This window comes from Nuphar pumila, chromosome 8 (assembly GCF_984573655.1).
Source record: "Nuphar pumila chromosome 8, dmNupPumi1.hap1.1, whole genome shotgun sequence".
In the NCBI taxonomy this organism is placed as follows: Eukaryota; Viridiplantae; Streptophyta; class Magnoliopsida; order Nymphaeales; family Nymphaeaceae; genus Nuphar; species Nuphar pumila.
This window is the reverse complement of record NC_143256.1, coordinates 48,271,829-48,297,746: the sequence shown is the minus strand read 5'-3', so window position 1 is coordinate 48,297,746 and position 25,918 is coordinate 48,271,829.

Sequence of the window (25,918 nt, the reverse complement as noted above, 5' to 3'; positions counted from 1 at the left end):
CCACATGTCCATTCCAAATACATATAATATCAGAGTTTTACCAAATGAGACTGAAAACACCCATACAACGAGTCTCTCCCAAAATGAGAGAAAAACTCTCCTCAAACCCCAAAACAAGACAAGGACCAAGATCTGCAGCTAAGTGTGGGTCTCAAGTCTCCAACCGTACACCGTCGCATCGCCACTGCGCCTACTCATCACCTGTATCCCCATAAAACGGGGTCAAAACTCTTGCGAGTTAGTGAAGAACAACAACATTGTATATCCATTTTATCAAGGAAAGGCACATATCATGCAACAGGTAAAGTGACAGATACATGTGCAAGTGTCAGGTAAGTGCTCGTGCTAGAAGACTGTAAAACTACAAGTAAGTAGCAGTGCAACAACTGAAACAGAGCAGCAACTAATCAATAAAGTACAAAGTTAAATAGAAGTACAAGCAGTGCTAAAGTAAGCAAGTAACCAACTACTGTACGTCAGTCTGTTTGATTAGTCTTTATGTTCTTTTTAACCTCCTTCGAGTACGCGAAGGAAAGACCCTCGAGTTCTGTGAGACATGCACCCGGCCCGGCGTCTGTTATTAAATTTCTAGTGTGGTAACCGGGGATGCTACAGAACGAGAAAACCACCTGCGGGAGACACGCAGCCAGGAGAAACCTTTCGCAGGGGCAAAGGATTGCAATCCGTACTACTGTAGTAGCAAAGGTCCCTGTGGAGGGCAACCTTGACCTCCCTAACTCCGAGTGACTGGAGGTCAGAGGGCACATCGGCTCCTCAAAAGAACAGGTCGTAGTAATGACACGTCACTCAGGGCTGTACCATTCACCCTCTCCCTGGGTGACCAAATTTGTGAATGGGGCATGGCAGGATTATCTTATTTAGGCTCATTCTTCAAGTCATACCTCCCTAACTCTGAGGTAGTTGTGCCTCGTGGTCCCCGCGGGGTACGCAAACGAGGACTTGGCCTGCCCATCCACGTGCTCAGCCTCTCACGGCCACCACGAGCACATCGCCTATAAAGACGATATTATAACATTTTCATTGTTATGCCTAGGGTGACACAAGGTGTGAGTATACTCTCACAAACCCGGGCCACTGCCCGAAGACTCCAACCGAGTCCCAAACCTCAACAGGTCGAAAGTGTCATACCCTACAGTGCTTTCAGTTTTTTTCCAGAGGTATGTCACATCGAGTACAAAACACGCCTCTGGTGTGTCGTATATCCATTGATATACGAATGTGAGCCAAAACAAGAGGTACTCGGCGAATTCAAATGGGTGACATACATGTCATGATGTGCCACGTGCATAAACCACACATTATCACGATCGGGAACACATATTCATAAAGGCACAATTCTGAGTGATAACAGGCCCAAAATATATATATCATCATTTTCGTATGACCACAAGTGTCCAAAACTTTAAGCACGAATTTCCCAAATATACATATTTCCGCTGCCCTATGTCGGCTCCAACGCTTAGCGAAGCCATTCGCTCAGAAAAATCGTAGTGTCGACACTTATGAGTGTCGAGAAAAGTTCTTAAAGTAACCCCATGTGTACGGGGATTACGTCAATACATCCATGATGTGCCACCGCACTAGCAAAACTCAAAGAGGCCAAAATGATGGTTTTCTGCTGAAAACGTCGAAAAACCCAATACTTGGGAATCATAATAAACTACGTGGGCAGCGTACCGCTCGCCTCACTATCCCCCTTTTTATCACTCACCACGATGTGACAACGAAGGCTTTGGTGGTCATACGGGACCACCGACGGGACATGCAAGGGTAAACGGCGCAACACGTGCAAAAATGCCGAAAAGGCTAACTATAGCCCACCCAGCCCTACGGGCAGTACCTTACGCCGTTGGTGCCAAGTGTACTATACGGGCTGTTTGGACAAAAATATGTGTGCCGCAAGGATTCCCTTAGTGGCTTTCCATCTGTTTGCCTTCATACGCGCGTTTTCGTGCATTTTGAATTGGTGGCAAAGTGGAATCCACACAGGTAGGTTATTTGGGGTCTCTCATGTCTACCACGACAACTAATATGAGCTTTACTAAGCTCTACAATGAGACTACAAGGTGGTTGCAGCCGGACACGTACCCACTTGACGGTCGGCTAAGTCCCCTGGGCGCACTTAGCACCCGACAATACTGTGGGGCTCCTACCGGGGTCCTTTTGGACGGTCTGGTCTGCTGGACTAGACCTGGCCTTGTCCCTGGTCTGACCCGTATGTCAGACCTGGGCTGCTAATATGGAAGCAGCCCGCAAAGGCCACGAGCAGCCTGCACCATGGGGTGCGGCTAAGGCACGGACAAAAGGGCAGACTGATCAACGACCAGCTGGTCTGGCCCACATCGGACCAAACCCTGCCGGGTTTAGGGGGAAACCTCCTTGGCCAAGGGACATCCAGCAGCAAGGCTGCAGCCTGCTGGCTGCTGGGGCGTGTCCCAACAAGAGGGTGCCCCGGGTGCAAAGCGCACCCTGTTACCCAAACCGTGGGGCGTCCCGTATGGCGCTCCTTCCCCCTATAATTGGGGAAGACCCAACGGGTGGGTCTGAACCCCGAGGTGGGTCAGACCACCCTGCTACACATTAAGTTGCAGAAGTTGCAACGGGACACGGCGAGTCCCAACCATCCTTTTTTTTTTAATATATATATATATATATATATACACGTATATATATATATATATATAGTTATATATATTGCCCATAAATGGCCTGAAAGATGACCCAATTCGGGGTCCGTACGCATCGAAACAGCGAAGATTTCCAACACAGAACTCGTAGATCCATGTCTCAGCTTCGCACAGAGACCAAGATCATCCGAATCCAGCCAGCGATCTGGGAAGTGGCGCCAAGTTACCAGACAGTGTCTGGAACTTCTGGGACCACTGTCGGAGACCCGTCAGTCTACAAAATGTGAACTTTTTAAGGGATTTGAAAAATGAATTAGAAGAAATTTTCAACATCGAAGTCGTAGCTAAGAGTCTTACCTTTCCGAAAAGTCATAGCGTGAAAAATTCCGGCAAACGGTTTGAGAAATACCACCAGATTACCGGACAGTGTATGGGACTTCCTGGACACTGACAGAAATCCCTGGACGTCTGCTAAAACGTGAATTTTTAGAGAGGTTTGCAGACCAAACCAGCAAAAACTGTAAACATGGATGTTGGATAGCATCGTCTCTCCTTTCCGAAAAGTCCAAGATCGCCTTGTTTGGACCAGTATTGAGTGAGATAAAGTCTTTTTAGCAGAGCGGACTCCGGAGCTCCAGAACTCCGAAAACGCCTAAGGATAGCTTCATTGCGTAGAACGTCCGGTGTATGTGTGTTCGGGCTTAAGTGATACATTTTTCGTCATGGGACAGCATAACCCATGTAAACAAACCATTCGACAGCATGCACATCATACAATATGTATTTTCCAAATAAAATGGGAAAGAAATTTGAAATCCTTCACCTTGGAGTTCGAAAAGAAGAAGGAATTGAGGTGCCGGCTTCTACCACATCCGCGCTGCCCCTACCAGCCCCTTGCAACCCCACACTCACCTTCTACAGCCCACAAAACCTCTGGACAAGGCCTCTCTCTCTCACCCTCTTCACTCTCACACTTGAGAAAAAGAAGAAAGGAGGGAGACAGTGGAGGAGGAGGAAGAGATAAATGAATTTCTCTCTCCTCACTCCCTTAAATACCCCCTCCATGTGATGGAGGGCTGGGATGAGAGGGGAGGAGATGGAAGGCTCTCCTCCCACATGCCCCTCCCTCCCTCTATGGTGCTATAGGGGTTAGGTCCAAGGGATTTGACCCCCTATGATGGGCCAAGCTCAAGGGTGTACAACCCTTGAGCCTAGCTCCCAACCACTCTCCCTAAATTAGGGAGAGTAGGTCTCTCCATAGACCCCACTTTTTGACCCAAAAGTCAAACCCTTTTAAAAATCAAATTTCATATATATATATATATATATATATATATATATATATATATATATATATATATATATATATATATATATATATATTTTGATGGGCTGGAGCTACCCCCTAAGGGGCGTCCAGCCTATGGATGCTAAGCCACCCACTTCTATAATTTCCAAAAACCAACCCCCATTTTGAAAATTTTCAACCTTTTCAAAAATGCCTTTTTAAATACCATTTTTTTTGTATTATTGCTTTATTTTTTTGAAAAGTAGCATGGGCTGAGCTCATGCTCACGTGGGCTCCATGCTAACTACCTTTTTCAATTTCCAAATTAAGTCTTGGAGATTTTTGAAAAAGTCTCTTTTAACTTTACAAAAAATCAAATTTTAATATCTCATAAAACCTTAGTAAAATTTTCATTTAAAAGCTAGGTTTCAATCATTTAAAAAATTCCATTTCAAACCTTATCCTTTGTAAATTAAAACCTAAGTTTTAAATTTATTCATTTAGGTTTTCCATTCTGACAAAATTCGCTCTCGTCGTGACTCGTATTTACCGTTATACCCATTTTTCGCCATATTACATGAAATATTTTCCTGGTTTAGGTTTCAAATTCAGAGTGAACCTACTTAGATGTGTTATAAATCTAATCTAGGGATATCGGTCCTTAGTTCGCCAAGGTCGTCCTTAATTGCTTCATAAATCGAATCTTACGCGATTAAGACTTCGTATTGCTATATTAGCACAATTACGAGAAATTCTTGCGACAAAGCAAGATGTAACAAATAATGAAACACATGTCAATACAAAATATCTCAGAAATATCGTGGTTCTTACAACTGTTATCATCGCAAAATTTCTCCCTTCCCTGCGGGAGAGAGGGGAAACGCTTCCGCGAGTCAAACTTGACCAGAGTTTGAAAATTGTTTTGAAATACTCGCCTCTGTTTTGAAAATAGCGGGAAATAGTCTATGGAATGGGACTCGACCTGTCGGTACAAGGTTCGACCGTTCTTTGAGCCTTTACTAGGGGTAACCGAACCAAGGACCAAATGTGTGCTTGACTTAGTTAAATTAACAAAAATCGTGCTCTATCTTAAATGCACAGAGAATTCAGGCATGTGCTATGAAACTTGGTAAAATGCAGATTGAAAAACATGATGTATGCTTTGGAGTTGGAAAATTATTTCTCAGGCAAAAGATGGAAATCAATTTCTCAGGAAAACTCAGATAAAAGGATTTAAAAAATTATAAGAAAGTTTTTGAGGACATGAGAAAATCCTGGGAAAATGGAAAGAATTCTTGAGAAAAGATAAACATTGAAAGGGAAAACGTTTGTCAGGAAAACTCCAGCTTTGAAAATTTTCTTTGAAAAATGATTGAAAATTCATAGGAAAACTTTTTGGAGAAGGAAAATCAAAACTCAGGAAATTGAAATTCAAAGAATCTTAGCCTTGAAATATTTGAAAATCGATTTTTGAGTTTTTGAAGATGATAGAGAATTTCTTTTTGAAGAGTTGAAAATGAATTCTAAGAAAGGAGTGTTTTCCAGGAAGATCATAGGAAACTTAACTTGAGAAAATCCAACTTTGAAAAATTTCAAAGTCTCTTGAGGAATCGATTTCCTTAGAATGAAATTTTCTTAAGAAAAAGCATGAGAAATGCATGTAATTTCATGATGCCAATGATTTGAATGGATGGATGCACTTTGGTAAAGATATTTCAGGAAAATTTTGAGATATTTAGTGGGAAAATGTGTATTAAACCAAAGTAAATTCTTTACATATTCTGACTGTGGCCGTGAACATGCTTAGAATTTAATTGATTTAATTCCACAATATTTTGCAAAATGGAAATATGATGTGATTTTGAAGATAGCCTAATAATGTAGGCTCAATGTGGCTAATGAGAAGATAGTAGATCTGGGATTCGTCCGTATTCTAACTAGGGCCAAAAATACGGAATCCTCCGAGTTTACTAACTCCTTAATAGCGGGTGCACATGCCATTTTCATCCATGGTGATTTTCAAAGAAAATGTATGATTCATATAATCAGGATATTACAGAAAGAAACTATATGATATGCCTCCTAATCTAAGCAGAAAGATAAATCTCTTATTCCAAAGTTACATTATTACATCACTGAATAAAATGAAAGAAAGAAAATTGCAGATTCCAGCTCCTTCCTTTGAATGTCCCTGTCAAGCTTGAAATAGGGTTAGCTCAAATATGTGGGTTTTTCAAGGTTTTCCAATAATATATTGAGATTATTGGATTCAGTTGGATATAAACTCGATTTTCATACTTTCTTGATATTTGAATGATTTAAAATGATGTAAATGCAAGGAAATTCAGTAATAAATAGTTGAAAATTCAGAATTGTGGTCAAAATAACCAAAATACCCCTAATATTGAGGTTGTACCTTTAAAATCAAGGTTTTTGAAGGAGTTTTGACAAAATTTAGGGATTTTAAAATGCAAATAGAGTAAAATGATGATGAAATGCATGATAAGACATGATAATATACTGCTAAATATGATGGGACTATAAAAAACAGAATTGACATTTAAAATTTGGCCAAAATAACAAATTTTGCTTGTTTTTCGCCCAGATCAGGGTCCCGCGGGAACCCTGATTTGATGATACGGCTAAACCGATCATCAAACGGTTCTCAAATCATGCCAAATTTCACTACAAGAAAACACGTTGTTAGCGACGGAATATTTTCGTCGCTTGTTAGCGACGGATTACCGAGCGACAAACATTCGTCGCTATAATCAATGAAGCACACAAAACCAGCGATAGACTATAGTCCGTCGCTATTTAGCGACAAAGTTTGCGACATACTATTTTGTCGTTACGGCCACACGATTTGCCGATGACTCTTGCGACAAACTCAAGTCTGTTGCTACTTAGCGACGGCCGTGGCGACGGAGAGCAGTCTATCGCGGGTTTCATAAATTTGATTTATGTGGGCTTAGCGACGGAATTAATTATGTCGCTAAGCCGTCGCTAAGTTTCGAATAACCCTAATCCCAGACAGATTTTCCTTTTCTTCTTTCTCTGCTCCCGCCGTTCGCCACTCCCGCCGTTCGCCGGTCCCACCGTCTGCAGGCCCCGCCGCCCGGAGGAAGGTAAAGGACGCCCCCCCCCCCCCCCCCCCCCAGCGTTTTCCGGCAGGGGGTCGACCCCCTGCCGGAAATGCAGGGGGTTAACCCCCTTCCGAAAACGCAAGGGGTTAACCCCCTACTGGAAAATGCGGGGGTTAACCCCCTGCGTTTTCCGGCAGGGGGTTAACCTCCTGCCGTTTCCGGCAGGGGGTCGACCCCCTATCGGAAAATGCAAGGGTTACCCCCCTGCATTTTCCGGCAAAGGGTTAACCCCCTGCCGAAAAACGCAGGGGGGGTAACCCCCGCTACCCCCTGCTGGAAAACGCAGGGGGGTAACCCTCACATTTTCTGGCAGGGGGTTAACCCCCTACGTTTTCGGCAGGGGGTCGACCCCCTGCCGGAAAATGCGGGGGTTAACCCCTTGATGTTCTGGTAGGGGGTTAACCCCCTGCGTTTTCCGGCAGGGGGTTAACCCCTGCCGTTTCCGGTAGGGGCCCTCTGCCCCCTACCTTTCCGGCAAGGGGTTAACCCCCTGCCATTTTCGGCAAAGGTTAAACCCCCTGCCGGAATAGCAGGGGGTTAACTCCTTGCCAGAATAGGCACGGGGTTAACCCTCTGCCTGTTCCGGCAGGGGGGTTAACCACCTGTCGGAACAAGCAGGGGGTCAACCCTCTGCCTGCTCAGGCAGGAGGGCAACCCCCTGCTGTTCCGGTAGGGGGTCGACTCACTGGCGGAAAGGCTGGGGGTCGACCCCCTGCCCGAACAGGGGGTCAGTTAACCCCCTACGTTCCGTAATGGGGTTAACCCCCTATGTTTCATAAGGGGGTCGACCCCCTGCCGGAACAGCAGGGGAGTCGACCCCTTGCCAGAACAGTTTTTTTTTTTATTTCGTAGTGACTTCATTTTGAAACAGTGTTTTTTTGTGCAGATTTTTCAACAGAATCAGCTCGTGCTCAGCCACCTGTGGTAAGTAAGTGTCAAAAACAATGCAAATCAGGTAAATACCCGTGGTGAGTAAGTGATGCAAGCATATCACATGTTATTTAATTTAGTAGATGTAACACTTTATTGTTTACACACTCACTTAGTTGTTGATTTTTAGGGTTGCTTTGTTGGAGTTCGGAGATCATGCTGAGCATGATTTTAATGTATGAATATTGAAGTGTTCTTATTTTTGGAGTACGGAGTCCATGCTAGGCATGGTAGTAGTTAGTGAGATATTAAAGTGTGTTTGCTGCAGGTACATGTTTGCCATTTGTTTGATATGAATAATTACAATGTATTGCAATGTTTGATGTAATTGTATGCTTGCATGTAGTTACTTTCAATTTGATTATGACTTCCATGTGAAATTATATAATAAAAGCATGTTTCAAATGATTGTATCGTGTCATTAATGGTTTGCACATGAAAATATTAAGTTATCAATGCATGCATCAAAATTCTTGTTATTGTATAACATCATATATTACATGATAAATTTGATATGTTCTTCATCGTAGCATTCTGATTGTTCTCTTTTAATGTGTTAGGCTATTATTCGTAACATCATAAGAAAATGACTGCAAACCGTGAATGGATGTACCATAGGATAGTGGACAATGAGTTATCGCATGAATATATGGATGGTGTTGACAGTTTTATTGAATTTGCAACGGAAAATGTCAGTACAGTGGATTCCATAGGTCAGATTAGGTGTCTCTGCAAGATTTGTAAGAATAATCGATTTGTAGAACCTCATAGCGTTAGACATCACCTATACAGGAAGGGTTTTGTGAGTGATTATCAGAACTGGACATTTCATGGAGAAGAATATAGAAACGATTTTGATGCATGGGTGAATGTGGTGCACGATAATCCATATACGGATTTGATATTTGATGCCGCAGGAACAGAACTGGGTTTTGCTATGAGTTCTAGTAATGTAAGAACTGCCATAGATGAAGAATCACCAAACGATGCAACTAGTAGATTTTATGATTTACTTAGAGATGCTGATGAGCCACTTTGGAACGGTTACGAGAGTCACACTATCTTGTCTGCAGTTCTTCAACTAATGAATTTGAAGTCCGAGTATAATTTTAGTCAATCATGTTTTGACCGTTTGTGCATGATTGTGAAGAGTATGTTGCCCAAAGATGAGAAATTGCCACAAAATTTCTATCGTGTGAAAGTTATGGTGAACGCTCTAGGTATGGGTTACAAAAAGATTGATGCTTGTCCAAATCACTGCATGTTGTATTTCAAAGAGCAGGAAAACAACATATCATGCCCGTCATGTGGGCATCCTCGGTTCAAGCTAAAGACAAGAGGCAATGGTAGCACGAGATCAAAGGAAGTTTCATACAAGTTGCTCCGCTACTTTCCTATCACTCCTAGATTGCAACGATTGTATATGTCTTCAAGGACAACTAAACACATGAGATGGCATGCAAATAAAGTTCGACACGATGAAAACAAGATCACGCATCCTGTTGACGTTGAAGCTTGGAAGCAGTTTGATCGTACTCATCAGAACTTCGCAATGAAAGTGCGAAATGTTAGACTCGGTCTATGTACAGATAGATTTAATCCATTTGGGGGTAGATCAACTCCATACTCATGCTGGCCAGTATTTGTAACTCCATACAACCTTACACCAAGCTCGTGTATGAAACATCCAAATCTTTTCTTGTCTCTATTGATCCCTGGTCCGACCTCACCTGGCCAAAATCTTGATGTATATTTAAGGCCTAAGAACACATATGAGCATAATAGAATCACATATAAAGTTTTTTTGACTGCCTTAGAACTTATATGAGCACGCTATAATCACATATTCAGTTTTTTGACTGCCTAAGAACACATATGAGCATGTTATAATCACATATTCAATTTTTTGACTGCCTTAGCACACATATGAGCATGATAGAATCACATATATAACTTTTTGCCTGCCTTAGAGCACATATGAGCATGCTATAATAACATATAGAGTTTTTTTATTGCCTTAGAGCACATATGAGCATGCTATAATCACATATAAATTTTTTTGCCTGCCTTAGAGCACATATGAGCATGATAGAATCACATATAGAGTTTTTTTATTGCCTTAGAGCACATATGAGCATGCTATAATAACATATAGAGTTTTTTTATTGCCTTAGAGCACATATGAGCATGCTATAATCACATATAAATTTTTTTGCCTGCCTTAGAGCAAATATGAGCATGCTATAATCACATATTCAGTTTTTTGACTACCTAAGAACACATATGAGTATGATAGAATAACATATAAAGTTTTTTTGACTGCCTTAGAACACATATGAGCATGCTATAATCACATATTCAGTTTTTTGACTGCCTAAGAGCACATATGAGCATGTTATAATCACATATTCAGTTTTTTGACTGCCTTAGCACACATATGAGCATGATAGAATCACATATAATTTTTTTTGCCTGCCTTAGAGCACATATGAGCATGCTATAATCACATATTCAGTTTTTTGACTACCTAAGAACACATATGAGTATGATAGAATCACATATAAAGTTTTTTTGACTGCCTTAAAACACATATGAGCATGCTATAATCACATATTCAGTTTTTTGACTGCCTAAGAACACATATGAACATGTTATAATCACATATTCAGTTTTTTGATTGCATTAGCAAACATATGAGCATGATAGAATCACATATATAACTTTTTGCCTGCCTTAGAGCACATATAAGCATGATAGAATCACATATAGAGTTTTTTTATTGCCTTAGAGCATATACGAGCATGTTATAATAACATATAGAGTTTTTTATTGCCTTAGAGCACATATGAGCATGCTATAATCACATATAAATTTTTTTGCCTGCCTTAGAGCACATATGAGCATGCTATAATCACATATTCAGTTTTTTGACTGCCTAAGAACACATATGAGCATGATAGAATCACATATAAAGTTTTTTTGACTGCCTTAGAACACATATGATCATGCTATAATCACATATTTAGTTTTTTGACTGCCTAAGAACACATATGAGCATGTTATAATCACATATTCAGTTTTTTGACTGCCTTATCACACATATGAGCATGATAGAATCACATATATAACTTTTTGTCTGCCTTAGAGCACATATGAGCATGATAGAATCATATATAAAGTTTTTTTATTGCCTTAGAGCACATATGAGCATGCTATAATAACATATAGAGTTTTTTTATTGCCTTAGAGCACATATGAGCATGCTATAAGCACATATCATATTTTTTGCTTGCCTTAGAGCACATATGAGCATGCTATAATCACATATTCAGTTTTTTGACTGCCTAAGAACACATATGAGCATGATAGAATCACATATAAAGTTTTTTTAACTGCCTTAGAACACATATGAGCATGCTATAACCACATATTCAGTTTTTTGACTGCCTAAGAACACATATGAGCATGTTATAATCACATATTCAGTTTTTTGACTTCCTTAAAACTCATATGAGCATGCCAAAATCACATATAGAGTTTTTTTACTGCCTTAGAACATATATCATTTATGATAGAATCACATATAATTTTTTTTGCTTTGCCTGCCTTAGAGCTCATATGAGCATGCTATAATCACATATTCAATTTTTTTACTGCCTTAGCACACATTCGAGCATGATCGAATCACATATATAGCTTTTTGCCTACCTTAAAGCACATCTGAGTATGGTAGAATCACATATAGAGTTTTTCTAGCTGCCTTAGAACACATATGAACATGCTATAATCACATATTCAGTTTTTTGACTGCCTTAGCACACATATGAGCATGATAAAATCATATATATAGTTTTTTGCCTGCTTCAGAGCACATATGAGCATGATAGAATCACATATAGAGTTTTTTTATTGCCTTAGAACACACATGAGCACATGATAGAATCACATATAGTGTGTAATTTATTTCATTATATTTTGTTTATCAATACTGACTATTCTTTTCTGGTGTAGGCTGCTAGCGATAATTAGCGTAGCGGAGCTGAAGGGACAAATAAAGACAATGAACAAGAAGACGCACAAAATCTTGGTGATGATTAGAGAACTGTGTTGAAGAACTTCTATTTTTTTATGTTTCCTAATTGTAATTGTTGAATTGTAAATAATTAAACTTGTTAATTTTAAGGTAGAACGATTAATTGTTGTAGATTCTTTTTATATGGAATTTTTTGTATGATTTGTTTTTTATTTACAGGAAATATAAATTGTACCGTTCTCGGTATTTAATTTTCAAATAAATTTTTTTAATTTTTTTTCGTGTTTGCGACGGATTAGCGACAGAACCATTCGTCACTATTCATATAAATCTAGCGACAGACGTAAATCCGTCGCCAAGCCGTGGTCGTCGTTTAGTACTGGCGGATTGGCGACGGAATACAACGCTCGTTAGTCCGTTGCACTTAGCGACGGACCTGGCGACAGATTTATTCCGACGCCAGTTAGAGTCGAAAAAATCGCGACATAAGCATACCGTCACCTCGTCTTTGCTAATCCGTCGCTAATAGGCGTAGCGACGGAATGTGGTTGTCGCTAATCTACTGCTTTGTTGTAGTGTTTGGTAGAGAACATCCCTCTACCCTTAGAAACAACATAAAATGATAAAATGCATGAAATGACATGGCCTAGATGCAAAATTTCAAAGAAAATCATAAAATAAGCAAATTTCGCCTACTGGTACGAACCAAACATAGCATTTAACACAATAATGCAAAAATCCACCATATAAATGTCTGATATTTTGCATGCTGCTAAAGGACATGAAAATGAACATATTTGGCTTTTACAGCCTCGGTATTTGACCTACGATGAGTTTGGTAGCAGAGATTTGGTTCTAATGGGACTAAAATCAGTATGATCTGATGTGAAAATGAATAAAAAATGATAATTGACCACCAAACTTTACGAAACTTAAATGGAAAACTACTGACATGTATATGAACAACTTTCATTTGTATAGATTTGGCATTTGACTAAATGTCTGAGAAATAAAAATATGACATTACACGCATAAACCAGCAGAGCAGATATAAATACCAAAACAAGAGACTGAAATAAAAAATACGAAAAGGGGATGCAGACTATCTTAAAAATTGCAAACTTTCAGAATCAAATAAGGGACATTTAGAACATAAAGTTCACTTTTTATAGATCCATATTTGGAGCTATATTCAGGAGAACCAGTCGACTTAAGTTGATCCAAAATCTTAGAGACTCAAATTAGGCTCTGATACGTGTCCCAAACTCTCGGATTTTTTTCAGACAGTAAAAAAAAATTAGAAAATATGATAAAATCAGATTAAATACTAGACGCAATCTCGAGTTCAGGGCATTTTTTGGATCTGGAATCGGATCTCCCATGAGGGAGATATTGATTTTACAATTTGAAACTCAATGTTCTGAACATTTCCCGGGTCATAAAACCTGACTTGGAATTTCGAATTTTGAACAAAGCAAATGAACGCAAACGATTCCTTTTTTTTTTTCAGGATATCAAGGACAGCTATTCACACATAATATGATTTTTTTGGCACTTTTGGAAAAAATAAAAACATAAAATAACATGTGGACTAACTACTAAAAATAGAGAGCTACTGAAATGAAACAGAATTGAAATAAACACTAAGTGCAACATAATTAACTTCTAAAATATGCTAAATCAACGAAATAAAATATGAATTAAATCTAATTGATGCATGACTGCTAGAAAATCATAAAGGAAGCATGATCCTACTTAATATATGTCATTTTATGGGAATGGTTAAATCCATCATTCAGACGAACCCTTTCTTTAAAACGAAAAATCCATGGGATTCAGTATATAAATTGAAATGAGAGTATTATTTCAATAGAATCAACTCAAATGGGAGCTCACCTTGTGTTCTTTTGCTGTTTTGAAACTCCCAAAATGGGCGGCTATGAATGGCTTCTCTCACTTTTCAAACCGAGCTTTAGAATGCACATGAAAATCGACCTCTGCTCCTAGGTCAAGCTTAGAAGGGCGTGAGCCAGGTAAGTACTTTGATGCAATCTCTCAGATGGGCCCAGGGGGGGCGTGAACTCAGAGGAGGAAAAGTAAAGTTGAAAGTGAAAATTTGACTGAAGTTGAGATAAAGAAAATAGAGCCCCCCTTAGCTGGGCGTGGGCTATAGTATTTATAAATTTTCAGGAGAGTTTTGAAATTCAAACAGAATAAATCTGGACCTTCCATGTGGCGCCATCTCAGAAGATGCTACTTTGGATGTTTTGAAATAAAATAAATGCAAATTTTATAAATAAGACACCTTAGCAGAGTTTGAAAATTTTTGAAAAGGAGTTGGCTTCATTTTCTCTGCAGGGAGGTCTAGTGTGGTGCCACCTATGTGTGGGCCCACTTTGTTATTTTGTAAAGCAAATAAAAATGAAAATTAAAAATTCTAAATTTGCGCCACCTCAATGTGGAGTTTGAAATTTTGAAGTTTTGCTTTTTCTGGAGGAAGCAGAGATGGACATGTGGCATCAACTCAGGGTGGCTCTACACTGCCATGTGTTAGAGGAAAGGAGCAGAGGAAGCATATGGCACCACTTCAAGGGTTTTTGAATTTTGTTTTTGCTTTTTCCTAAAATCAAGTTGTAGAGCTATTTTTAAGGAGAGCTTGTTATGACAATAAAGCCATACATGATACGTCAAGTACAAGGTTTTGATGATGAGCAAGTGAAATCAACTGCATTTCAGCTAAGGCAATGAAAACATTGAAGAATTCGATGAAAAATCTTTGAAGACTAGTGTGCAAATGTTTAATTCATTAAAAGTCTTAGATTCTTGAAAGAGCCCTACTTAGAGTGCATATTTAGATTGCATTTCACCTAAAAAAAGTCTTTAGAAAAACTTTTCTAAAAGAACCCCTCATGAAAATCTTTTTAGAAAACTCTCTTCTTAAATTTTTGTGTTTATTAGTCGACCAATAGACTCACCAGTCGACTAATCCTTTCGCGCCATATTTTCTAAAAAGTCATTTTTGTCAAATTAGTCGACCGAAGGTTTTATCAATCGACTAGACAAAATGTCTGTTTTCTGGAAAATTAGCAGCAGTCGACTAATGGTTTTATCAGTCGACTAGACAGAACATGTGTTCTTTGAAAGTTTAGCAGCAGTCGACTAATGCTTTTATCAGTCGACCGGACAGAATGTATGTTTTTCAAAAGATTTTAGCAGCAGTCGACTGAAAGGTTTTTCAGTCTACTGATGATATTATCAGTCGACTAATTTTATATCTAGTCGACTAAGTTTCAAAAGTTTAGATTTTCAAGCGGCTCGATAAACAGATCAGTCGACCGACGATAACTGTCAGTCTACTAATAACTAACTATTAGTCGACTAACTACTATTTCAGTCGACTAATTTTGTCATTTTTCTTGAAACTTCAAAAAGGCGTGTCTTTTCATTTTTCAAACATTTTGCTCATTCAAAATGGACTGTTTTGACACCCTTTCATACCCTCAACATATGGAAACTTTCAACTATAAATATGGGTGCTTTCTACACTCAAAAACATAAAAATCCAATTGAATTACTTCTTGTTTTTCACTCCTATTCATTCAAAGTATTTGTTTTCTCACTCACGTGATATTTTCACTTCAGTGTTTCACTCAAATTCCTTTGAGATATAGTGAATTCGTGAGTAGAGTATTTCAACAACCTCAAAAGCCAATTGCATCTCATTTTCATTCAAAAGAAAGGCTCATAGGTTGTTTTGTAAGTTGTTACTTATTTTCTGTAAAAGGAAGGACTCCTTGGTTTAAAGGAGTTGTTTGCTTTCAGTAGGTGTGTTACTAGAAGTGGGACCGGATTTGGTCTGTATGATCTTGTAGTTACACAAGGTTGATAGTGGAAATCTCAAGCGGGTTTTGCTTGGGGACTGGATGTAGGTCGAGAAAGACCGAACCAGGATAAATTCTTGTGTTCCTTTGTGTGATTGCTTTTCAAATTGAAAGATTCGTTAATATTCCGCAGACAATTTGTTAAAGCACTATTCACCTCCCCTCTAGTGCTCGTTGCCTCGATCTTACTGCACTTTCATTTGGTATCAGAGCAGGTTAGCTATTATTTTGATTTGATCATCATCTAGCATGGCAACTACAACATCTCAGCACAAAGAAGGAAGTTCCTCTGTTCTTTCTCATCTCTTCGACGGAACAAACTATGGATACTGGAAAGTGAGAATGATAATATTCTTACAATCCATGGATCTCGATATTTGGAGAGTTGTTTCAAAAAAATACCAAACTCCATCAACTGATTTCAGCCAATGGACCGATGAAGAAAAGAAAACCACTTCACTGAATGCCAAGGCGATGAATGCATTATATTGTGCCGTTGACAAGGTAGAGTTCAATCGCATCTCTTAATGCTCTACAACAAATGAAATCTGGCATACTCTTCTCGTGACTCATGAAGGTACGTCAAAGGTAAAGGAATTCAAAATTGCTTCTTTGGTTCATAAATTTGAATTGTTTAAAATGAAGCAAAATGAATCTATATCGAACATGGTAACAAGAATGACCGATATAACTAACACTCTGAAATCCCTTGGAAAAGAATATTCACAAGTGGATTTAGTCAGAAAGATCCTAAGGTGTTTAACTCATGAATGGGAGAGAAAAACCACTGCTATTGAAGAGGCAAATGATTTAAACACTCTCACTCTTGAAGATTTGGGTGGTAACCTAATGGCATATGAAGTACAACTTCAAGACAGATAAGAAGAAGAACCCAAGAAGAAATCTCTTGCTTTTAAGGCTACTTCTGACTCAGAAAATTCAGAAGAAGATGAAGATGAAGATATTGCCCTCATTACAAGGCAATTCAGAAGATTCATCAAAAAGGAAAGATTTCAAAGAAAGGTAAAGAAAGCAGATTCTTCCAGTCCAAATGAAGTCAAGTGTTTTAATTGCAAAAAGGCTGGACATATCAAGAAAGATTGTCCTCTTCTCAAAATCAAGCCCAAAGACCAATTCAAGAAGAAAAAGGCATTTCAAGCATGTTGGGATGATAGTGACTCCTCTTCCGATGAAGAATCAAATGAAGAAGTCGCCAACATGTGCTTTGTAGCACAAGAAGATTCGGTAAGTCAATTTGACTATAATGAGTTATTAGAAGCATTTAATGATTTATATGCTAACTTTAAGAGTCTAGGTTCTAAAAATAAAGAGTTAAAAACTGAAAATTCAACTCTTGACTCTCAAAATAAAGCATTACTTCAAGAGATTGAAGAACTCAAGAAGGAAAACTCTTGCCAAGTATTTGAGATAAAAGAAATTGGAACAAGAACCAATCTCTTACAAAAAAGAAATAATTAGTCTAAAAGAAAAATCAAATGATCTTCTTTCTATAGTGACCAAATTCACAAATGGTCAAGAGAATGTAGCAAGACTTCTTGGTTCTCAAAGATGTTCGGTTAATAAAACCGGATTGGGATATAGTTTCTTTGATACTCAAAATAGACCAAACTATGTTGTGAAAAATCAAAGACAATATTCTCAACCATTTGTTCAAACAACTAAATTTTCTAGTAGAAATACATCTAATCATGGAACTTATAATACTTATAAGCCTAGACATGATTATTCTAGAAATGCTAAATCTTTTTATAGAAAGAATATTTATTATCAAAGGAAACCAAAATCCAAATGGATATGGGTTCCTAAGACTAACTCTCATGGACCCGAAAATAGAAAGGGGTCAAATGCTTTGTCTTCTAATTTTGTTGTAGGTACACAAAATAAGGAGAAAATGGATATTGTACAGTGGTTGTTCCAAACATATGACTGAAAGGCCGGAGTTATTTTCCACCCTCCAAAATAAGGATTGAGGAACCATGACCTTTGGTGACAATAACAAGGGAAAAGTAATAGGTATTGGTAATATTGGTAATCCAAAATTTCCCTTGATAGAAAATATTCTTTTAGTAGATGGTTTAATGCATAATTTATTATCTATTAGTCAATTATGTGATAAAGGTTTTCATGTTTCTTTTGAAAATGATTTATGCTTAATTTCTGATTTTCAATCTAAAAAGATCATTTTTAAAGGTAAAAGAAGGAACAATGTGTATGAACTATATCTAGATGAGTTACCCACTTTTAATGAAAAATGTCTTATTGTTTCAAATGAAATTCAATGGTTATGGCACAAGAGACTTGGACATGATAACTTTAAAATTATTTCCAAGTTATCCAAGAATGATCTTGTAAGAGGCCTACCTAGAATACCATATAAGAAAGATCACTTATGTGATGCTTGCCAAAAGGGTAAACAAATCAAGAGTTCTTTTAAAGCAAAAGATATAGTTTCAACAAAATGTCCTCTTGAACTTTTACATTTAGATCTATTTGAACCATCTAGAATTCAAAGTTTGAATGGTAGCAAGTATGCTTTTGTTATAGTAGATGATTATTCTCGATTTACATGGGTGATTTTTCTAAAAAGCAAAAATGATGTTTTTTCTGAATTTTCCAAACTTTGTAGAAGAATTACAAATGAAAAATCTACATCTATAATTAAAATTCGTAGTGATCATGGTGGTGAATTTGAAAATGAATCTTTTATAAAGTATTGCGATTTACAGGGTATATCTCACAACTTTGCTTTTCCTAGAGCGGCTCCACAAAATGGAGTTGTTGAAAGAAAGAATAGAACTTTACAAGAATGTGCTAGAACCATGCTTCAAGATAAAAATTTACCAAAATACTTTTGGGCTGAAGCAATAAATACAGCATGTTATGTTTTAAATCGTGTTCTTATTCAACCAATCTTACATAAAACAAGTTTTTAATTATATTATGATCGTATACCAAAGATCTCATATTTCAAAAATTTTGGTAGTAAATGTTTCTTGTTAAATATCAAAGATAATCTTGATAAGTTTTATTCAAAATCAAATGAATCAATATTTCTTGGATATTCTTCTAGAAGTAAAGCTTATCGTATTTTCAATAAAAGAACATCTTGCATCGAAGAATCTTTACATGTTGCATTTGATGAGAATTGTGAGCAGGTTCCTCTAAGTGAAGGAGAAGAAGTAATACTTCAAGAAAAACCCTTGATAGAGAATACTTCTCAAGAAAATGTTCCTCTTCAACCTGTTTGGAAAGAAGTTCTTAATCATCCACCTAAACAAGTTATTGGAGAAATAAAAAGTGGTGTTCAAACTAGAAGGCAATTAGAAAAATATATTGTGAATGTTGCTTTCATATCTAAAATAGAACCAAAGAATATAGATGAGGCTTGTGATGATGAATTTTGGCTTTTGGCCATGTCTGAAGAACTTAACCAATTTACTAGGAATGATGTTTGGGATCTAGTTGATAGACCAAAGGATCATCCGGTAATTGGAACAAGATGGGTCTTCCGAAATAAGCTGGACGAAAATGGCGAAGTCATTCATAACAAAGCAAGGCTAGTAGCACAAGGCTATAATCAAGAAGGCATAGATTTTGATGAAACCTATGCACCAGTGGCTCGATTGGAGTCAATTCGAATGATGCTTGCTTTTGCTAGTTACATGAACTTCAAGTTATATCAAATTGATGTTAAGAGTGCATTCTTAAATAGACACATCAATGAAGAAGTTTATGTAGAGCAACCTCCAGGCTTTGAAAATGAGAAATATCCAGAAAAAGTCTACAAATTAAAAACAACTTTGTACGGACTTAAACAAGCACAAAGAGCGTGGTATGAAAGACTACGAAATTTTCTAGAACAATCTGGTTTTTCCATTGGTCGGGTAGACTCCACTTTATTTATTAAAAATATTAATTTAGATATTCTTATTATGCAAATTTATGTTGATGACATAATATTTGGTTCTACTAATGATTCTCTTTGTAAAGAATTTGCTAAAGCTATGCAGGAAGAGTTTGAAATGAGTTTGATGGGCGAATTAAACTACTTCCTTGGACTTCAAATAAAGCAAACTGAAGAAGAAATCTTCATCAATCAGGCTAAGTACACAAAAGAACTTCTCAAAAGATTTGGGATGGACTCATCGAAATCAAAAAGGAATCCTATGAGTACAACTACTTCTCTTAATAAAGATGAAAATGGTAAAAGTGTAGATACTAAGCTCTACAGAGGTATGATCGGATCTCTATTATACTTAACTGCTAGTCGACCTGATATTATGTTTAGTATTTGTATGTGTGCAAGATTTCAAGCTAATCCAAAGGAATCTCATTTAACTGCAGTAAAACAAATTCTTTGTTATTTGAAAGATACTTCAGATTTTAGTTTGTTTTACCCAAAATCATCTTCCTTTGATTTAGTTTCATATAGTGATGCAGATTTTGCAGGAAGTAAATCTGATCGCAAGAGTACTAGTGGAACTTGTCATTTCTTAGGAAATTCCTTAGTCTCTTGGTTTAGTAAAAAGCAAAATTCAGTGTCACTCTCAACAACTGAAGCAGAATATATAGCAACTAGTTTAGCGTGTTCACAAGTACTATGGATGAAACAGACCTTAAAAGATTTTGGTTTGAATTACTCCACAACAACTATTTATTGTGATAACACTAGTGCTATAAATCTTTCTAAAAATCCTGTTCAACACTCAAGAACTAAGCATATTGAAGTTAGACATCATTTCTTAAGAGATCATGTGTTAAAAGGAGATATTTCGTTAAATTTTATTTCCACTAAAGAACAACATGCCAATATCTTCACTAAACCTCTTAAAAATGAAGATTTTATGAGAATTAGGATAGAACTAGGCATTTGCTTGTTTTTGGATTTATAAAAATGCTGATTTTTGAACAAAATCTCAAAATAGCACTATATTAGTCGACCGATAAAATTTTAGTTGACTGATGCTTTAAAATTTTAGAATGAATTGCATCATATTAGTCAACCGATATATTTCTAGTCGACTGATGTTTAGAATGAGTCTCACATTCTTAGTCGACTAAATTTTTTTTTTTTTAAATTTAACTGAAGGGACCCGATACCCCTTGGATTTTTTTTTAACACCCATTTTTTTTAAAAAGCATCGTTTCATTTTATTTTCACACCTTTTCATTTTTCTTAAAAACAAAACCCTTTGAAAAAACGAAACCCTCTCTCAAACTCTTTCTTCTCTCTCTTTTGAAAAAAAAAACCCTTGGAGTACCGTTCGATCCTATCCTCGCTGGGATTTTCTTGCCGTGACAGGGAGACGTCGGAATCTTCAAATCACGCCGGAACACTCTTGTCGTGACGGTGTATCTTCAGCCATTGCTGGAATCCCCTTGTGGCAGCCTTCACACTCGCCTTCAGCCACCGTATCGTCCTCTGTTTCTGTTTCACAACGCCGGACAACATTTTCCTTCTGCCGGACATCATTTGGAAGCCGACATTCTTTTTGGTAAATCTGTTTTTTTTAACCATGCCTCGTTTAAAGACTGCATCTGCAAAAGGTTTAGGTTCTCCTCCTCCTACACCTTCTTCAAGACATGGATTTTCTCTCAGATTACTCTGAAATCCTCTTTTATATGATACTTTTGGATCGATTTCTGCACTACCTATTTTACCAGGCCGAAATGTACTGTTTCACTTGTTTTCTCGTTACAAAATAAGAGAATTGTTTCCAGGAATTTCACATCTTTTTGATGCCTGTGCAGATACCCTTCATTATCCTTTTCTAATTCACTTATTTTATACGAATTTACATTTTTATCATGAAACTGGAGTTCTGTCCTCTCTTGTTCGTGATGTTGAAATCGAGTTTGATTCAAAACTACTTGGAGAAATCCTAGAAATTCCATCTTCAGACAATCTTTTCAACACTGTTGAACTGAATGATGAGAGAATTTTTGAACAAATTCTTCTTCCAGGTGCACCTCACTGCCCTCCTTTTAAAAATACTAATCTTCAAACTCGTGCACACATTGCTGGACGAATCCTTGCCCACAATGTTCTACCTAAAACTGGTTCTTTTGATTACTATTTCACAGATCTATCTACAGCTCTTTATGTTTTATTTAGAAATATTTCTGTAAATTGGGCTAATGTGTATTTTACAAATTTATGGAAACAAAAACCATTTCTTCCTTATGGATGTCTTCTAACTCGTATTTTTAGACATTTCAAAGTTTCTTTAACAAATGAAAAATATATTGAGCAAAAAGAGTTCTTTGATCAAACAATTTTTAAAAGAATGAAAATTAAATATCTGCCTCCTTTAAATGTTAATCAAACTGAACAATCTGATCCTACTGAACCATCAATTTCTGAACCTTCACCTTCTGCGACACCTTCATCTCATGTAAAAAGAAAGAAATTTTCTACAAGTCAAGACAATGATGAAGTTTTGCAGCGACTGGAAGCCTTGGAGCTGCATCAACGCACTTTTCGTGAAGATGTGACTCAACAACTATCTTCGATTCAGAAAGAGATTACTTCAATCAAGGACTTGCTCAACTCAGTTTTCTAATCTTTATGTTTTGTCTTTACTAAACTTTGATACTTTATGGGTTGTAATATTTTAAACTTGTATCTCCATTTTGCTTATGCTATTTCTGCCCTTATTCTTTTTTATTATGACAAAGGGGGAGAAAAAGATAAAAGATAGCATTACATTGAAATTACATTGAAATTGCAGGAGATCTTGCAAGAGAAATGCGAAATTAAGAGAACAAGAAAGCATTGAAAATTGCATTTATGAAAAAGTTTTTAAATGCATGAAGTAATGGTGAATGGAAATGCAAACAAATCAATATGTGATATATGTGCTTTAAATGTGCTAACTTTTAATGTTTTGCAGCATATTGATAGGGGTTGTAAAATCTCCATCTATGCATCTAAATGCTTCATCTTTGATTAAGTTTGTCATCATCAAAAAGGGAGAGATTGTTACGACAATAAAGCCGTACATGATACTTCAAGTACAAGGTTTTGATGATGAGCAAGTGAAATCAACTACATTTGTAAGATCCATGACTCTAATTTTGATGTATGTGGTGTAATTATAAGGGAATCGATGAATTTTTATGTTTTGACAATTTCTGATGATTTGCTTAATTTGAGAATCGGGTAAAATTGCGTAATTTTATGTAAAAAGAGCGATTTCGGGAAATCTAGGGCAAATTAATTTCTGAAACTTTTAGGGTAAGTTTGGAATAGGGTTGTAGTGATACACCCCGAATTTGGGATCTGAATGACGAAGGAACCTCGTCAGTGCATGTGAATTTCGAGTTTTGATCTACGATTGGACCCGAATCTTAAAACGCTTAATTCGAGCAAATAGGAGGTAATTTCCTTAAGAGGCATTGACCATTCTACGATAATTAAGGTCATAAAGAGAACAAAATAAATTGTTGAAATTAAATTATTATTTTAATGCATTAAATAGGCGTTTCTTTATGATATACATAACATGCAGTTTTGGGACTTGGATCCGGAGCATCTAGTGGATCCAAAACCCTTGGACGACCCTATAGTGGACATCCATGTCCATAGTTGACCAGCTGATCAAGGATTGACCAGCTGGATGGCGATTTTGAAATACTTTTGCTTGGTATTTAAAAGAAGGCCTTCATTGGCCACTCATCTTTTCAAGAAACTCATGATGAAGCCTAGGCTCCATCATGAGGGGCGTCATTTCAAAAAAAGAGCCATGGGGCTGGCACCCCATGGAAAATTTGAAAGGTTTTTAAAAAGATTCAAACCCTCAAAATCGATAGGTGGAGTTGGGTGGCAACCAAGGGCTCCCCATTATAATTGTTTAAAGTTCTAAAGGCTTTTAATAGTGGCATTCTAGAAAGTTTTCTAAAATCTTTTGGAAAGCTCTACATGGATTGGTTGTTGGGGGGCGTGGAGCTCCACAACCCTCCATCTTGGAAGGAACAACCCCAGTCGTCCATCCCTAAAGCACATTCTATAAAAAAAAAAAAAAAATGGGTCCCTCTCTAATGGGCGATTTTTCTTAACTTACTCTCTCTCTCTCTCTCTCTCTCTCTCTCTCTTCTCTCTCTCAAACCTCCTTCTTCTCCTCTTGTTTCCTCCCTTCGAACCGTGGGAACCACCTGGGCGTGGAGTGTTGCTGCATCATCCTTCATCTTCTCCAAGAAGTTAAGGTGAAGACTCACCTTCTTGTCGATTATGGATTTACATGAAGCCATTGGCGCCTTGCATCAATGCATGCAAGCCCAAGTGACAGATTAGTTAGAAAAGCAGTTTTGATTATTGAATTTTCATTGTTTTCATAAGCTTTTGTACTGCATGCCTTGGAAATAGATTTCCTTTTGATTCCTACATTGGCGTCTTTGTTCTTGTTTCTCCTATACATGTTAGTTGTTCATTTTCCATGACAATGCTGTTATGCCATGGTTTCTTTTGTTTGCTGATTATTTTCATGGCATCCTCATCATAGGGGTGTGCTGGACCAAACCCGTCAGCCCCCTTTTCATTCTCTTTTTTTGTTCTTTTTTTGTGTGCATTCTTTCTTTTTGGGTTTTCGGCTAAACCCAGTCCTAGCACAATGGGACTGGTGTTGCAGCCTAGCCCTTGAGCTTGGGTCACTATGTGACCACTTTCTTTGAGACGTGCAAAGGACAGGCTGTCGATGGTTAAGGTGCTAACCTCTGGTATTTCTTTTAGTTATGATGTTCTTATTTTTTTTTCATTTTCGGTTTTCCCTTTTGAGACCCGGACTGGAGCTGCTGGGCCGGCCTTAGGCATCCCCAGCACACCCTCTTATCTGCTGTGAACCGAGCCCTTGTGCTCTGGTTCACGTTGGCAAGGGTAACTCGGTCTGGTCTAGTGGACCAAACCCCCATTTTTTCTTTTCTCTCATTTTCGCTCTAAGAATGGAGCAGGCGCTGTGCGGTGGCCCTCGCGCCCAGTAGCAGTAGTTTTCAAAAAATATATATATATTAATAATAAATAATATATATAGTAATAATTATGTTATACAGTTAGTTGCATTTCCTTACATGTCCGTGCTACGCATAGTGCTAGATGGCATGGGTCAGGGTGCGGATCTGAAACGAGGGTCCAGACCAGCCCCATAGCCGGTTGACCCGAGTTGGGCGAACCTAGTCCAGCCAGTTTCCACTTGGCTGGAGCTGGGCATGCACACCGTGGGTGCTGTGCATCTCTTATTACCTGGTTAGCACCCAGTGAGTGCTGGCCTGAACCATGGTTCAGACTTGGACTCCTTGGCAGGCCGGCTAGCACTTAGTGCCAGCCGCGGCTCTACCTAGTTGGAGCTGGGTGTCATCCAACTGATGTTGGACACTCACGAGAACCCCTTTTTGGCTGAACCACCTTAGGTTCGGGTCTGAACCCAATCGGTTCAGACCCTAATCCGTTCTAGTTGTTGTTTGGTCCTAGGGACCTGACACTTTGACACTGCAGAGAGTGCACCTTTTCATGAGACTTTCGGTTGACCGTTGTCGGGGCTTGGACCAGTCACAACCGATTTCCTGTAATGATTTTGGAATGATCCACAAGATTGATCAGATTAGGTTAGGTTGTATGACAGTCTGGTCCGTGGGACCAGACCATCTATTGGTTTGGGTTTTTGGGCAGCAAGCGTGTGGCCCCTACTTTGGCACCCTTGCAGCCTCGTAGAGCCACCATGATGGCCGTCAATGCCTTCCTATCAAAAACCAGTTTGTGGCTACTTCAAGCTGAACCACATTCAGTTCAACTAGTAATTGCTTTGCCCCGCACCCTCCGTGCATTCGGTTTGGGTTTTGGCAAAACTTTACATGCTTTGGGTTTTATCGAGTTTGATATATATATATATATATACAGGTTATCTATACGTACTTGAGTGTGAATGGATATATGTACATATGTACATAGGTATAGGTTTGTACACACAGGTATATCAGAA